The sequence below is a fragment of the Brassica oleracea genome, chromosome C5 (genome assembly GCF_000695525.1).
Source record: "Brassica oleracea var. oleracea cultivar TO1000 chromosome C5, BOL, whole genome shotgun sequence".
Classification (NCBI taxonomy): Eukaryota; Viridiplantae; Streptophyta; class Magnoliopsida; order Brassicales; family Brassicaceae; genus Brassica; species Brassica oleracea.
The window spans coordinates 1558109-1575981 of NC_027752.1; positions in this window are offsets into that span (position 1 = coordinate 1558109).

Genomic DNA, 17873 nt, shown 5'->3' on the forward strand with positions numbered 1-17873 from the left:
AAGCTCTTACTGATGACGAATTTGAAGAGCTCAAGGAGTCGAGTTTGGGAGTTTTCATCAAGTTCAAGGAGCAGGGATTTGGTTGGGCTTCAAGGCTGGTTCACCACATGCTCAGTTTCAAGCTGGACATTAAGAAGAAGTATGAGATGTAGTCTCTCGTTGGTCCAGAACCTTTGAGGTTTTCACTGTTAGAGTTTGAAAACCTCACTGGTCTAAACTGCGAGTACATCGAGGACCTTGAGACACCAAAATGTGACGTTACCCCAGAGATGGTTTCTTTCTGGGGGATGCTGGGAGTTCATCTGGAAGCTGGGCCAACTACTGATCAGATAATAGCAGCACTGCAGAGATGCGGGGATTGGTCCAGGGAAGATCGCAAGCGGCTCGCGTACCTCTCCATCTTCACTGGATTCATTGAAGGGAGAAAGTTTTCAACCGCTACACGATCTACTCTGGCAAGGCTAGTGATGGATTTAGAACGGTTTGAGAATTATCCATGGGGGAGAGTCGCGTTTAAGGTGCTGATGGACTCTTTGTGGAACAAAGAAATTGCTGGCTGTTACACCGTGGATGGGTTTATACAAGTTCTTCAGGTCTGGACGTACACAGCTATGCCGGAATTGGGTGCTAGTATTGGTGGTCCCAGAGCAGACAGTCCGTCTCCACCGATACTGGCTTACGAGGGCAGCAGAGGCCGCAGATCAATGAAAGCTGCTATCTTGAGTCAGGTATTTACTTCAATCCAAAAGACTGCGCAGACGACTTATTATAAGTCGTCTGGAAGGTCGTCCAGCTGGACGACTTATCGGACGACTTAATTAAGTCGTCTGGAAAGTCTTCCATCTGGACGACTTATTAGACGACTTATAATAAGGCGTCTGGAAAGTCTTCCCAGCTGGACGACTTATCGGACGACTTAATTAAGTCGTCTGGAAAGTCTTCCATCTGGACGACTTATTAGACGACTTATAATAAGGCGTCTGGAAAGTCTTCCCAGCTGGACGACTTATCGGACGACTTAATTAAGTCGTCTGGAAAGTCTTCCATCTGGACGACTTATTAGACGACTTATAATAAGGCGTCTGGAAAGTCTTCCCAGCTGGACGACTTATCGGACGACTTAATTAAGTCGTCTGGAAAGTCTTCCATCTGGACGACTTATTAGACGACTTATAATAAGGCGTCTGGAAAGTCTTCCCAGCTGGACGACTTATCGGACGACTTAATTAAGTCGTCTGGAAAGTCTTCCATCTGGACGACTTATTAGACGACTTATAATAAGGCGTCTGGAAAGTCTTCCCAGCTGGACGACTTATCGGACGACTTAATTAAGTCGTCTGGAAAGTCTTCCATCTGGACGACTTATTAGACGACTTATAATAAGGCGTCTGGAAAGTCTTCCCAGCTGGACGACTTATCGGACGACTTAATTAAGTCGTCTGGAAAGTCTTCCATCTGGACGACTTATTAGACGACTTATAATAAGGCGTCTGGAAAGTCTTCCCAGCTGGACGACTTATCGGACGACTTAATTAAGTCGTCTGGAAAGTCTTCCATCTGGACGACTTATTAGACGACTTATAATAAGGCGTCTGGAAAGTCTTCCCAGCTGGACGACTTATCGGACGACTTAATTAAGTCGTCTGGAAAGTCTTCCATCTGGACGACTTATTAGACGACTTATAATAAGGCGTCTGGAAAGTCTTCCCAGCTGGACGACTTATCGGACGACTTAATTAAGTCGTCTGGAAAGTCTTCCATCTGGACGACTTATTAGACGACTTATAATAAGGCGTCTGGAAAGTCTTCCCAGCTGGACGACTTATCGGACGACTTAATTAAGTCGTCTGGAAAGTCTTCCATCTGGACGACTTATTAGACGACTTATAATAAGGCGTCTGGAAAGTCTTCCCAGCTGGACGACTTATCGGACGACTTAATTAAGTCGTCTGGAAAGTCTTCCATCTGGACGACTTATTAGACGACTTATAATAAGGCGTCTGGAAAGTCTTCCCAGCTGGACGACTTATCGGACGACTTAATTAAGTCGTCTGGAAAGTCTTCCATCTGGACGACTTATTAGACGACTTATAATAAGGCGTCTGGAAAGTCTTCCCAGCTGGACGACTTATCGGACGACTTAATTAAGTCGTCTGGAAAGTCTTCCATCTGGACGACTTATTAGACGACTTATAATAAGGCGTCTGGAAAGTCTTCCCAGCTGGACGACTTATCGGACGACTTAATTAAGTCGTCTGGAAAGTCTTCCATCTGGACGACTTATTAGACGACTTATAATAAGGCGTCTGGAAAGTCTTCCCAGCTGGACGACTTATCGGACGACTTAATTAAGTCGTCTGGAAAGTCTTCCATCTGGACGACTTATTAGACGACTTATAATAAGGCGTCTGGAAAGTCTTCCCAGCTGGACGACTTATCGGACGACTTAATTAAGTCGTCTGGAAAGTCTTCCATCTGGACGACTTATTAGACGACTTATAATAAGGCGTCTGGAAAGTCTTCCCAGCTGGACGACTTATCGGACGACTTAATTAAGTCGTCTGGAAAGTCTTCCATCTGGACGACTTATTAGACGACTTATAATAAGGCGTCTGGAAAGTCTTCCCAGCTGGACGACTTATCGGACGACTTAATTAAGTCGTCTGGAAAGTCTTCCATCTGGACGACTTATTAGACGACTTATAATAAGGCGTCTGGAAAGTCTTCCCAGCTGGACGACTTATCGGACGACTTAATTAAGTCGTCTGGAAAGTCTTCCATCTGGACGACTTATTAGACGACTTATAATAAGGCGTCTGGAAAGTCTTCCCAGCTGGACGACTTATCGGACGACTTAATTAAGTCGTCTGGAAAGTCTTCCATCTGGACGACTTATTAGACGACTTATAATAAGGCGTCTGGAAAGTCTTCCCAGCTGGACGACTTATCGGACGACTTAATTAAGTCGTCTGGAAAGTCTTCCATCTGGACGACTTATTAGACGACTTATAATAAGGCGTCTGGAAAGTCTTCCCAGCTGGACGACTTATCGGACGACTTAATTAAGTCGTCTGGAAAGTCTTCCATCTGGACGACTTATTAGACGACTTATAATAAGGCGTCTGGAAAGTCTTCCCAGCTGGACGACTTATCGGACGACTTAATTAAGTCGTCTGGAAAGTCTTCCATCTGGACGACTTATTAGACGACTTATAATAAGGCGTCTGGAAAGTCTTCCCAGCTGGACGACTTATCGGACGACTTAATTAAGTCGTCTGGAAAGTCTTCCATCTGGACGACTTATTAGACGACTTATAATAAGGCGTCTGGAAAGTCTTCCCAGCTGGACGACTTATCGGACGACTTAATTAAGTCGTCTGGAAAGTCTTCCATCTGGACGACTTATTAGACGACTTATAATAAGGCGTCTGGAAAGTCTTCCCAGCTGGACGACTTATCGGACGACTTAATTAAGTCGTCTGGAAAGTCTTCCATCTGGACGACTTATTAGACGACTTATAATAAGGCGTCTGGAAAGTCTTCCCAGCTGGACGACTTATCGGACGACTTAATTAAGTCGTCTGGAAAGTCTTCCATCTGGACGACTTATTAGACGACTTATAATAAGGCGTCTGGAAAGTCTTCCCAGCTGGACGACTTATCGGACGACTTAATTAAGTCGTCTGGAAAGTCTTCCATCTGGACGACTTATTAGACGACTTATAATAAGGCGTCTGGAAAGTCTTCCCAGCTGGACGACTTATCGGACGACTTAATTAAGTCGTCTGGAAAGTCTTCCATCTGGACGACTTATTAGACGACTTATAATAAGGCGTCTGGAAAGTCTTCCCAGCTGGACGACTTATCGGACGACTTAATTAAGTCGTCTGGAAAGTCTTCCATCTGGACGACTTATTAGACGACTTATAATAAGGCGTCTGGAAAGTCTTCCCAGCTGGACGACTTATCGGACGACTTAATTAAGTCGTCTGGAAAGTCTTCCATCTGGACGACTTATTAGACGACTTATAATAAGGCGTCTGGAAAGTCTTCCCAGCTGGACGACTTATCGGACGACTTAATTAAGTCGTCTGGAAAGTCTTCCATCTGGACGACTTATTAGACGACTTATAATAAGGCGTCTGGAAAGTCTTCCCAGCTGGACGACTTATCGGACGACTTAATTAAGTCGTCTGGAAAGTCTTCCATCTGGACGACTTATTAGACGACTTATAATAAGGCGTCTGGAAAGTCTTCCCAGCTGGACGACTTATCGGACGACTTAATTAAGTCGTCTGGAAAGTCTTCCATCTGGACGACTTATTAGACGACTTATAATAAGGCGTCTGGAAAGTCTTCCCAGCTGGACGACTTATCGGACGACTTAATTAAGTCGTCTGGAAAGTCTTCCATCTGGACGACTTATTAGACGACTTATAATAAGGCGTCTGGAAAGTCTTCCCAGCTGGACGACTTATCGGACGACTTAATTAAGTCGTCTGGAAAGTCTTCCATCTGGACGACTTATTAGACGACTTATAATAAGGCGTCTGGAAAGTCTTCCCAGCTGGACGACTTATCGGACGACTTAATTAAGTCGTCTGGAAAGTCTTCCATCTGGACGACTTATTAGACGACTTATAATAAGGCGTCTGGAAAGTCTTCCCAGCTGGACGACTTATCGGACGACTTAATTAAGTCGTCTGGAAAGTCTTCCATCTGGACGACTTATTAGACGACTTATAATAAGGCGTCTGGAAAGTCTTCCCAGCTGGACGACTTATCGGACGACTTAATTAAGTCGTCTGGAAAGTCTTCCATCTGGACGACTTATTAGACGACTTATAATAAGGCGTCTGGAAAGTCTTCCCAGCTGGACGACTTATCGGACGACTTAATTAAGTCGTCTGGAAAGTCTTCCATCTGGACGACTTATTAGACGACTTATAATAAGGCGTCTGGAAAGTCTTCCCAGCTGGACGACTTATCGGACGACTTAATTAAGTCGTCTGGAAAGTCTTCCATCTGGACGACTTATTAGACGACTTATAATAAGGCGTCTGGAAAGTCTTCCCAGCTGGACGACTTATCGGACGACTTAATTAAGTCGTCTGGAAAGTCTTCCATCTGGACGACTTATTAGACGACTTATAATAAGGCGTCTGGAAAGTCTTCCCAGCTGGACGACTTATCGGACGACTTAATTAAGTCGTCTGGAAAGTCTTCCATCTGGACGACTTATTAGACGACTTATAATAAGGCGTCTGGAAAGTCTTCCCAGCTGGACGACTTATCGGACGACTTAATTAAGTCGTCTGGAAAGTCTTCCATCTGGACGACTTATTAGACGACTTATAATAAGGCGTCTGGAAAGTCTTCCCAGCTGGACGACTTATCGGACGACTTAATTAAGTCGTCTGGAAAGTCTTCCATCTGGACGACTTATTAGACGACTTATAATAAGGCGTCTGGAAAGTCTTCCCAGCTGGACGACTTATCGGACGACTTAATTAAGTCGTCTGGAAAGTCTTCCATCTGGACGACTTATTAGACGACTTATAATAAGGCGTCTGGAAAGTCTTCCCAGCTGGACGACTTATCGGACGACTTAATTAAGTCGTCTGGAAAGTCTTCCATCTGGACGACTTATTAGACGACTTATAATAAGGCGTCTGGAAAGTCTTCCCAGCTGGACGACTTATCGGACGACTTAATTAAGTCGTCTGGAAAGTCTTCCATCTGGACGACTTATTAGACGACTTATAATAAGGCGTCTGGAAAGTCTTCCCAGCTGGACGACTTATCGGACGACTTAATTAAGTCGTCTGGAAAGTCTTCCATCTGGACGACTTATTAGACGACTTATAATAAGGCGTCTGGAAAGTCTTCCCAGCTGGACGACTTATCGGACGACTTAATTAAGTCGTCTGGAAAGTCTTCCATCTGGACGACTTATTAGACGACTTATAATAAGGCGTCTGGAAAGTCTTCCCAGCTGGACGACTTATCGGACGACTTAATTAAGTCGTCTGGAAAGTCTTCCATCTGGACGACTTATTAGACGACTTATAATAAGGCGTCTGGAAAGTCTTCCCAGCTGGACGACTTATCGGACGACTTAATTAAGTCGTCTGGAAAGTCTTCCATCTGGACGACTTATTAGACGACTTATAATAAGGCGTCTGGAAAGTCTTCCCAGCTGGACGACTTATCGGACGACTTAATTAAGTCGTCTGGAAAGTCTTCCATCTGGACGACTTATTAGACGACTTATAATAAGGCGTCTGGAAAGTCTTCCCAGCTGGACGACTTATCGGACGACTTAATTAAGTCGTCTGGAAAGTCTTCCATCTGGACGACTTATTAGACGACTTATAATAAGGCGTCTGGAAAGTCTTCCCAGCTGGACGACTTATCGGACGACTTAATTAAGTCGTCTGGAAAGTCTTCCATCTGGACGACTTATTAGACGACTTATAATAAGGCGTCTGGAAAGTCTTCCCAGCTGGACGACTTATCGGACGACTTAATTAAGTCGTCTGGAAAGTCTTCCATCTGGACGACTTATTAGACGACTTATAATAAGGCGTCTGGAAAGTCTTCCCAGCTGGACGACTTATCGGACGACTTAATTAAGTCGTCTGGAAAGTCTTCCATCTGGACGACTTATTAGACGACTTATAATAAGGCGTCTGGAAAGTCTTCCCAGCTGGACGACTTATCGGACGACTTAATTAAGTCGTCTGGAAAGTCTTCCATCTGGACGACTTATTAGACGACTTATAATAAGGCGTCTGGAAAGTCTTCCCAGCTGGACGACTTATCGGACGACTTAATTAAGTCGTCTGGAAAGTCTTCCATCTGGACGACTTATTAGACGACTTATAATAAGGCGTCTGGAAAGTCTTCCCAGCTGGACGACTTATCGGACGACTTAATTAAGTCGTCTGGAAAGTCTTCCATCTGGACGACTTATTAGACGACTTATAATAAGGCGTCTGGAAAGTCTTCCCAGCTGGACGACTTATCGGACGACTTAATTAAGTCGTCTGGAAAGTCTTCCATCTGGACGACTTATTAGACGACTTATAATAAGGCGTCTGGAAAGTCTTCCCAGCTGGACGACTTATCGGACGACTTAATTAAGTCGTCTGGAAAGTCTTCCATCTGGACGACTTATTAGACGACTTATAATAAGGCGTCTGGAAAGTCTTCCCAGCTGGACGACTTATCGGACGACTTAATTAAGTCGTCTGGAAAGTCTTCCATCTGGACGACTTATTAGACGACTTATAATAAGGCGTCTGGAAAGTCTTCCCAGCTGGACGACTTATCGGACGACTTAATTAAGTCGTCTGGAAAGTCTTCCATCTGGACGACTTATTAGACGACTTATAATAAGGCGTCTGGAAAGTCTTCCCAGCTGGACGACTTATCGGACGACTTAATTAAGTCGTCTGGAAAGTCTTCCATCTGGACGACTTATTAGACGACTTATAATAAGGCGTCTGGAAAGTCTTCCCAGCTGGACGACTTATCGGACGACTTAATTAAGTCGTCTGGAAAGTCTTCCATCTGGACGACTTATTAGACGACTTATAATAAGGCGTCTGGAAAGTCTTCCCAGCTGGACGACTTATCGGACGACTTAATTAAGTCGTCTGGAAAGTCTTCCATCTGGACGACTTATTAGACGACTTATAATAAGGCGTCTGGAAAGTCTTCCCAGCTGGACGACTTATCGGACGACTTAATTAAGTCGTCTGGAAAGTCTTCCATCTGGACGACTTATTAGACGACTTATAATAAGGCGTCTGGAAAGTCTTCCCAGCTGGACGACTTATCGGACGACTTAATTAAGTCGTCTGGAAAGTCTTCCATCTGGACGACTTATTAGACGACTTATAATAAGGCGTCTGGAAAGTCTTCCCAGCTGGACGACTTATCGGACGACTTAATTAAGTCGTCTGGAAAGTCTTCCATCTGGACGACTTATTAGACGACTTATAATAAGGCGTCTGGAAAGTCTTCCCAGCTGGACGACTTATCGGACGACTTAATTAAGTCGTCTGGAAAGTCTTCCATCTGGACGACTTATTAGACGACTTATAATAAGGCGTCTGGAAAGTCTTCCCAGCTGGACGACTTATCGGACGACTTAATTAAGTCGTCTGGAAAGTCTTCCATCTGGACGACTTATTAGACGACTTATAATAAGGCGTCTGGAAAGTCTTCCCAGCTGGACGACTTATCGGACGACTTAATTAAGTCGTCTGGAAAGTCTTCCATCTGGACGACTTATTAGACGACTTATAATAAGGCGTCTGGAAAGTCTTCCCAGCTGGACGACTTATCGGACGACTTAATTAAGTCGTCTGGAAAGTCTTCCATCTGGACGACTTATTAGACGACTTATAATAAGGCGTCTGGAAAGTCTTCCCAGCTGGACGACTTATCGGACGACTTAATTAAGTCGTCTGGAAAGTCTTCCATCTGGACGACTTATTAGACGACTTATAATAAGGCGTCTGGAAAGTCTTCCCAGCTGGACGACTTATCGGACGACTTAATTAAGTCGTCTGGAAAGTCTTCCATCTGGACGACTTATTAGACGACTTATAATAAGGCGTCTGGAAAGTCTTCCCAGCTGGACGACTTATCGGACGACTTAATTAAGTCGTCTGGAAAGTCTTCCATCTGGACGACTTATTAGACGACTTATAATAAGGCGTCTGGAAAGTCTTCCCAGCTGGACGACTTATCGGACGACTTAATTAAGTCGTCTGGAAAGTCTTCCATCTGGACGACTTATTAGACGACTTATAATAAGGCGTCTGGAAAGTCTTCCCAGCTGGACGACTTATCGGACGACTTAATTAAGTCGTCTGGAAAGTCTTCCATCTGGACGACTTATTAGACGACTTATAATAAGGCGTCTGGAAAGTCTTCCCAGCTGGACGACTTATCGGACGACTTAATTAAGTCGTCTGGAAAGTCTTCCATCTGGACGACTTATTAGACGACTTATAATAAGGCGTCTGGAAAGTCTTCCCAGCTGGACGACTTATCGGACGACTTAATTAAGTCGTCTGGAAAGTCTTCCATCTGGACGACTTATTAGACGACTTATAATAAGGCGTCTGGAAAGTCTTCCCAGCTGGACGACTTATCGGACGACTTAATTAAGTCGTCTGGAAAGTCTTCCATCTGGACGACTTATTAGACGACTTATAATAAGGCGTCTGGAAAGTCTTCCCAGCTGGACGACTTATCGGACGACTTAATTAAGTCGTCTGGAAAGTCTTCCATCTGGACGACTTATTAGACGACTTATAATAAGGCGTCTGGAAAGTCTTCCCAGCTGGACGACTTATCGGACGACTTAATTAAGTCGTCTGGAAAGTCTTCCATCTGGACGACTTATTAGACGACTTATAATAAGGCGTCTGGAAAGTCTTCCCAGCTGGACGACTTATCGGACGACTTAATTAAGTCGTCTGGAAAGTCTTCCATCTGGACGACTTATTAGACGACTTATAATAAGGCGTCTGGAAAGTCTTCCCAGCTGGACGACTTATCGGACGACTTAATTAAGTCGTCTGGAAAGTCTTCCATCTGGACGACTTATTAGACGACTTATAATAAGGCGTCTGGAAAGTCTTCCCAGCTGGACGACTTATCGGACGACTTAATTAAGTCGTCTGGAAAGTCTTCCATCTGGACGACTTATTAGACGACTTATAATAAGGCGTCTGGAAAGTCTTCCCAGCTGGACGACTTATCGGACGACTTAATTAAGTCGTCTGGAAAGTCTTCCATCTGGACGACTTATTAGACGACTTATAATAAGGCGTCTGGAAAGTCTTCCCAGCTGGACGACTTATCGGACGACTTAATTAAGTCGTCTGGAAAGTCTTCCATCTGGACGACTTATTAGACGACTTATAATAAGGCGTCTGGAAAGTCTTCCCAGCTGGACGACTTATCGGACGACTTAATTAAGTCGTCTGGAAAGTCTTCCATCTGGACGACTTATTAGACGACTTATAATAAGGCGTCTGGAAAGTCTTCCCAGCTGGACGACTTATCGGACGACTTAATTAAGTCGTCTGGAAAGTCTTCCATCTGGACGACTTATTAGACGACTTATAATAAGGCGTCTGGAAAGTCTTCCCAGCTGGACGACTTATCGGACGACTTAATTAAGTCGTCTGGAAAGTCTTCCATCTGGACGACTTATTAGACGACTTATAATAAGGCGTCTGGAAAGTCTTCCCAGCTGGACGACTTATCGGACGACTTAATTAAGTCGTCTGGAAAGTCTTCCATCTGGACGACTTATTAGACGACTTATAATAAGGCGTCTGGAAAGTCTTCCCAGCTGGACGACTTATCGGACGACTTAATTAAGTCGTCTGGAAAGTCTTCCATCTGGACGACTTATTAGACGACTTATAATAAGGCGTCTGGAAAGTCTTCCCAGCTGGACGACTTATCGGACGACTTAATTAAGTCGTCTGGAAAGTCTTCCATCTGGACGACTTATTAGACGACTTATAATAAGGCGTCTGGAAAGTCTTCCCAGCTGGACGACTTATCGGACGACTTAATTAAGTCGTCTGGAAAGTCTTCCATCTGGACGACTTATTAGACGACTTATAATAAGGCGTCTGGAAAGTCTTCCCAGCTGGACGACTTATCGGACGACTTAATTAAGTCGTCTGGAAAGTCTTCCATCTGGACGACTTATTAGACGACTTATAATAAGGCGTCTGGAAAGTCTTCCCAGCTGGACGACTTATCGGACGACTTAATTAAGTCGTCTGGAAAGTCTTCCATCTGGACGACTTATTAGACGACTTATAATAAGGCGTCTGGAAAGTCTTCCCAGCTGGACGACTTATCGGACGACTTAATTAAGTCGTCTGGAAAGTCTTCCATCTGGACGACTTATTAGACGACTTATAATAAGGCGTCTGGAAAGTCTTCCCAGCTGGACGACTTATCGGACGACTTAATTAAGTCGTCTGGAAAGTCTTCCATCTGGACGACTTATTAGACGACTTATAATAAGGCGTCTGGAAAGTCTTCCCAGCTGGACGACTTATCGGACGACTTAATTAAGTCGTCTGGAAAGTCTTCCATCTGGACGACTTATTAGACGACTTATAATAAGGCGTCTGGAAAGTCTTCCCAGCTGGACGACTTATCGGACGACTTAATTAAGTCGTCTGGAAAGTCTTCCATCTGGACGACTTATTAGACGACTTATAATAAGGCGTCTGGAAAGTCTTCCCAGCTGGACGACTTATCGGACGACTTAATTAAGTCGTCTGGAAAGTCTTCCATCTGGACGACTTATTAGACGACTTATAATAAGGCGTCTGGAAAGTCTTCCCAGCTGGACGACTTATCGGACGACTTAATTAAGTCGTCTGGAAAGTCTTCCATCTGGACGACTTATTAGACGACTTATAATAAGGCGTCTGGAAAGTCTTCCCAGCTGGACGACTTATCGGACGACTTAATTAAGTCGTCTGGAAAGTCTTCCATCTGGACGACTTATTAGACGACTTATAATAAGGCGTCTGGAAAGTCTTCCCAGCTGGACGACTTATCGGACGACTTAATTAAGTCGTCTGGAAAGTCTTCCATCTGGACGACTTATTAGACGACTTATAATAAGGCGTCTGGAAAGTCTTCCCAGCTGGACGACTTATCGGACGACTTAATTAAGTCGTCTGGAAAGTCTTCCATCTGGACGACTTATTAGACGACTTATAATAAGGCGTCTGGAAAGTCTTCCCAGCTGGACGACTTATCGGACGACTTAATTAAGTCGTCTGGAAAGTCTTCCATCTGGACGACTTATTAGACGACTTATAATAAGGCGTCTGGAAAGTCTTCCCAGCTGGACGACTTATCGGACGACTTAATTAAGTCGTCTGGAAAGTCTTCCATCTGGACGACTTATTAGACGACTTATAATAAGGCGTCTGGAAAGTCTTCCCAGCTGGACGACTTATCGGACGACTTAATTAAGTCGTCTGGAAAGTCTTCCATCTGGACGACTTATTAGACGACTTATAATAAGGCGTCTGGAAAGTCTTCCCAGCTGGACGACTTATCGGACGACTTAATTAAGTCGTCTGGAAAGTCTTCCATCTGGACGACTTATTAGACGACTTATAATAAGGCGTCTGGAAAGTCTTCCCAGCTGGACGACTTATCGGACGACTTAATTAAGTCGTCTGGAAAGTCTTCCATCTGGACGACTTATTAGACGACTTATAATAAGGCGTCTGGAAAGTCTTCCCAGCTGGACGACTTATCGGACGACTTAATTAAGTCGTCTGGAAAGTCTTCCATCTGGACGACTTATTAGACGACTTATAATAAGGCGTCTGGAAAGTCTTCCCAGCTGGACGACTTATCGGACGACTTAATTAAGTCGTCTGGAAAGTCTTCCATCTGGACGACTTATTAGACGACTTATAATAAGGCGTCTGGAAAGTCTTCCCAGCTGGACGACTTATCGGACGACTTAATTAAGTCGTCTGGAAAGTCTTCCATCTGGACGACTTATTAGACGACTTATAATAAGGCGTCTGGAAAGTCTTCCCAGCTGGACGACTTATCGGACGACTTAATTAAGTCGTCTGGAAAGTCTTCCATCTGGACGACTTATTAGACGACTTATAATAAGGCGTCTGGAAAGTCTTCCCAGCTGGACGACTTATCGGACGACTTAATTAAGTCGTCTGGAAAGTCTTCCATCTGGACGACTTATTAGACGACTTATAATAAGGCGTCTGGAAAGTCTTCCCAGCTGGACGACTTATCGGACGACTTAATTAAGTCGTCTGGAAAGTCTTCCATCTGGACGACTTATTAGACGACTTATAATAAGGCGTCTGGAAAGTCTTCCCAGCTGGACGACTTATCGGACGACTTAATTAAGTCGTCTGGAAAGTCTTCCATCTGGACGACTTATTAGACGACTTATAATAAGGCGTCTGGAAAGTCTTCCCAGCTGGACGACTTATCGGACGACTTAATTAAGTCGTCTGGAAAGTCTTCCATCTGGACGACTTATTAGACGACTTATAATAAGGCGTCTGGAAAGTCTTCCCAGCTGGACGACTTATCGGACGACTTAATTAAGTCGTCTGGAAAGTCTTCCATCTGGACGACTTATTAGACGACTTATAATAAGGCGTCTGGAAAGTCTTCCCAGCTGGACGACTTATCGGACGACTTAATTAAGTCGTCTGGAAAGTCTTCCATCTGGACGACTTATTAGACGACTTATAATAAGGCGTCTGGAAAGTCTTCCCAGCTGGACGACTTATCGGACGACTTAATTAAGTCGTCTGGAAAGTCTTCCATCTGGACGACTTATTAGACGACTTATAATAAGGCGTCTGGAAAGTCTTCCCAGCTGGACGACTTATCGGACGACTTAATTAAGTCGTCTGGAAAGTCTTCCATCTGGACGACTTATTAGACGACTTATAATAAGGCGTCTGGAAAGTCTTCCCAGCTGGACGACTTATCGGACGACTTAATTAAGTCGTCTGGAAAGTCTTCCATCTGGACGACTTATTAGACGACTTATAATAAGGCGTCTGGAAAGTCTTCCCAGCTGGACGACTTATCGGACGACTTAATTAAGTCGTCTGGAAAGTCTTCCATCTGGACGACTTATTAGACGACTTATAATAAGGCGTCTGGAAAGTCTTCCCAGCTGGACGACTTATCGGACGACTTAATTAAGTCGTCTGGAAAGTCTTCCATCTGGACGACTTATTAGACGACTTATAATAAGGCGTCTGGAAAGTCTTCCCAGCTGGACGACTTATCGGACGACTTAATTAAGTCGTCTGGAAAGTCTTCCATCTGGACGACTTATTAGACGACTTATAATAAGGCGTCTGGAAAGTCTTCCCAGCTGGACGACTTATCGGACGACTTAATTAAGTCGTCTGGAAAGTCTTCCATCTGGACGACTTATTAGACGACTTATAATAAGGCGTCTGGAAAGTCTTCCCAGCTGGACGACTTATCGGACGACTTAATTAAGTCGTCTGGAAAGTCTTCCATCTGGACGACTTATTAGACGACTTATAATAAGGCGTCTGGAAAGTCTTCCCAGCTGGACGACTTATCGGACGACTTAATTAAGTCGTCTGGAAAGTCTTCCATCTGGACGACTTATTAGACGACTTATAATAAGGCGTCTGGAAAGTCTTCCCAGCTGGACGACTTATCGGACGACTTAATTAAGTCGTCTGGAAAGTCTTCCATCTGGACGACTTATTAGACGACTTATAATAAGGCGTCTGGAAAGTCTTCCCAGCTGGACGACTTATCGGACGACTTAATTAAGTCGTCTGGAAAGTCTTCCATCTGGACGACTTATTAGACGACTTATAATAAGGCGTCTGGAAAGTCTTCCCAGCTGGACGACTTATCGGACGACTTAATTAAGTCGTCTGGAAAGTCTTCCATCTGGACGACTTATTAGACGACTTATAATAAGGCGTCTGGAAAGTCTTCCCAGCTGGACGACTTATCGGACGACTTAATTAAGTCGTCTGGAAAGTCTTCCATCTGGACGACTTATTAGACGACTTATAATAAGGCGTCTGGAAAGTCTTCCCAGCTGGACGACTTATCGGACGACTTAATTAAGTCGTCTGGAAAGTCTTCCATCTGGACGACTTATTAGACGACTTATAATAAGGCGTCTGGAAAGTCTTCCCAGCTGGACGACTTATCGGACGACTTAATTAAGTCGTCTGGAAAGTCTTCCATCTGGACGACTTATTAGACGACTTATAATAAGGCGTCTGGAAAGTCTTCCCAGCTGGACGACTTATCGGACGACTTAATTAAGTCGTCTGGAAAGTCTTCCATCTGGACGACTTATTAGACGACTTATAATAAGGCGTCTGGAAAGTCTTCCCAGCTGGACGACTTATCGGACGACTTAATTAAGTCGTCTGGAAAGTCTTCCATCTGGACGACTTATTAGACGACTTATAATAAGGCGTCTGGAAAGTCTTCCCAGCTGGACGACTTATCGGACGACTTAATTAAGTCGTCTGGAAAGTCTTCCATCTGGACGACTTATTAGACGACTTATAATAAGGCGTCTGGAAAGTCTTCCCAGCTGGACGACTTATCGGACGACTTAATTAAGTCGTCTGGAAAGTCTTCCATCTGGACGACTTATTAGACGACTTATAATAAGGCGTCTGGAAAGTCTTCCCAGCTGGACGACTTATCGGACGACTTAATTAAGTCGTCTGGAAAGTCTTCCATCTGGACGACTTATTAGACGACTTATAATAAGGCGTCTGGAAAGTCTTCCCAGCTGGACGACTTATCGGACGACTTAATTAAGTCGTCTGGAAAGTCTTCCATCTGGACGACTTATTAGACGACTTATAATAAGGCGTCTGGAAAGTCTTCCCAGCTGGACGACTTATCGGACGACTTAATTAAGTCGTCTGGAAAGTCTTCCATCTGGACGACTTATTAGACGACTTATAATAAGGCGTCTGGAAAGTCTTCCCAGCTGGACGACTTATCGGACGACTTAATTAAGTCGTCTGGAAAGTCTTCCATCTGGACGACTTATTAGACGACTTATAATAAGGCGTCTGGAAAGTCTTCCCAGCTGGACGACTTATCGGACGACTTAATTAAGTCGTCTGGAAAGTCTTCCATCTGGACGACTTATTAGACGACTTATAATAAGGCGTCTGGAAAGTCTTCCCAGCTGGACGACTTATCGGACGACTTAATTAAGTCGTCTGGAAAGTCTTCCATCTGGACGACTTATTAGACGACTTATAATAAGGCGTCTGGAAAGTCTTCCCAGCTGGACGACTTATCGGACGACTTAATTAAGTCGTCTGGAAAGTCTTCCATCTGGACGACTTATTAGACGACTTATAATAAGGCGTCTGGAAAGTCTTCCCAGCTGGACGACTTATCGGACGACTTAATTAAGTCGTCTGGAAAGTCTTCCATCTGGACGACTTATTAGACGACTTATAATAAGGCGTCTGGAAAGTCTTCCCAGCTGGACGACTTATCGGACGACTTAATTAAGTCGTCTGGAAAGTCTTCCATCTGGACGACTTATTAGACGACTTATAATAAGGCGTCTGGAAAGTCTTCCCAGCTGGACGACTTATCGGACGACTTAATTAAGTCGTCTGGAAAGTCTTCCATCTGGACGACTTATTAGACGACTTATAATAAGGCGTCTGGAAAGTCTTCCCAGCTGGACGACTTATCGGACGACTTAATTAAGTCGTCTGGAAAGTCTTCCATCTGGACGACTTATTAGACGACTTATAATAAGGCGTCTGGAAAGTCTTCCCAGCTGGACGACTTATCGGACGACTTAATTAAGTCGTCTGGAAAGTCTTCCATCTGGACGACTTATTAGACGACTTATAATAAGGCGTCTGGAAAGTCTTCCCAGCTGGACGACTTATCGGACGACTTAATTAAGTCGTCTGGAAAGTCTTCCATCTGGACGACTTATTAGACGACTTATAATAAGGCGTCTGGAAAGTCTTCCCAGCTGGACGACTTATCGGACGACTTAATTAAGTCGTCTGGAAAGTCTTCCATCTGGACGACTTATTAGACGACTTATAATAAGGCGTCTGGAAAGTCTTCCCAGCTGGACGACTTATCGGACGACTTAATTAAGTCGTCTGGAAAGTCTTCCATCTGGACGACTTATTAGACGACTTATAATAAGGCGTCTGGAAAGTCTTCCCAGCTGGACGACTTATCGGACGACTTAATTAAGTCGTCTGGAAAGTCTTCCATCTGGACGACTTATTAGACGACTTATAATAAGGCGTCTGGAAAGTCTTCCCAGCTGGACGACTTATCGGACGACTTAATTAAGTCGTCTGGAAAGTCTTCCATCTGGACGACTTATTAGACGACTTATAATAAGGCGTCTGGAAAGTCTTCCCAGCTGGACGACTTATCGGACGACTTAATTAAGTCGTCTGGAAAGTCTTCCATCTGGACGACTTATTAGACGACTTATAATAAGGCGTCTGGAAAGTCTTCCCAGCTGGACGACTTATCGGACGACTTAATTAAGTCGTCTGGAAAGTCTTCCATCTGGACGACTTATTAGACGACTTATAATAAGGCGTCTGGAAAGTCTTCCCAGCTGGACGACTTATCGGACGACTTAATTAAGTCGTCTGGAAAGTCTTCCATCTGGACGACTTATTAGACGACTTATAATAAGGCGTCTGGAAAGTCTTCCCAGCTGGACGACTTATCGGACGACTTAATTAAGTCGTCTGGAAAGTCTTCCATCTGGACGACTTATTAGACGACTTATAATAAGGCGTCTGGAAAGTCTTCCCAGCTGGACGACTTATCGGACGACTTAATTAAGTCGTCTGGAAAGTCTTCCATCTGGACGACTTATTAGACGACTTATAATAAGGCGTCTGGAAAGTCTTCCCAGCTGGACGACTTATCGGACGACTTAATTAAGTCGTCTGGAAAGTCTTCCATCTGGACGACTTATTAGACGACTTATAATAAGGCGTCTGGAAAGTCTTCCCAGCTGGACGACTTATCGGACGACTTAATTAAGTCGTCTGGAAAGTCTTCCATCTGGACGACTTATTAGACGACTTATAATAAGGCGTCTGGAAAGTCTTCCCAGCTGGACGACTTATCGGACGACTTAATTAAGTCGTCTGGAAAGTCTTCCATCTGGACGACTTATTAGACGACTTATAATAAGGCGTCTGGAAAGTCTTCCCAGCTGGACGACTTATCGGACGACTTAATTAAGTCGTCTGGAAAGTCTT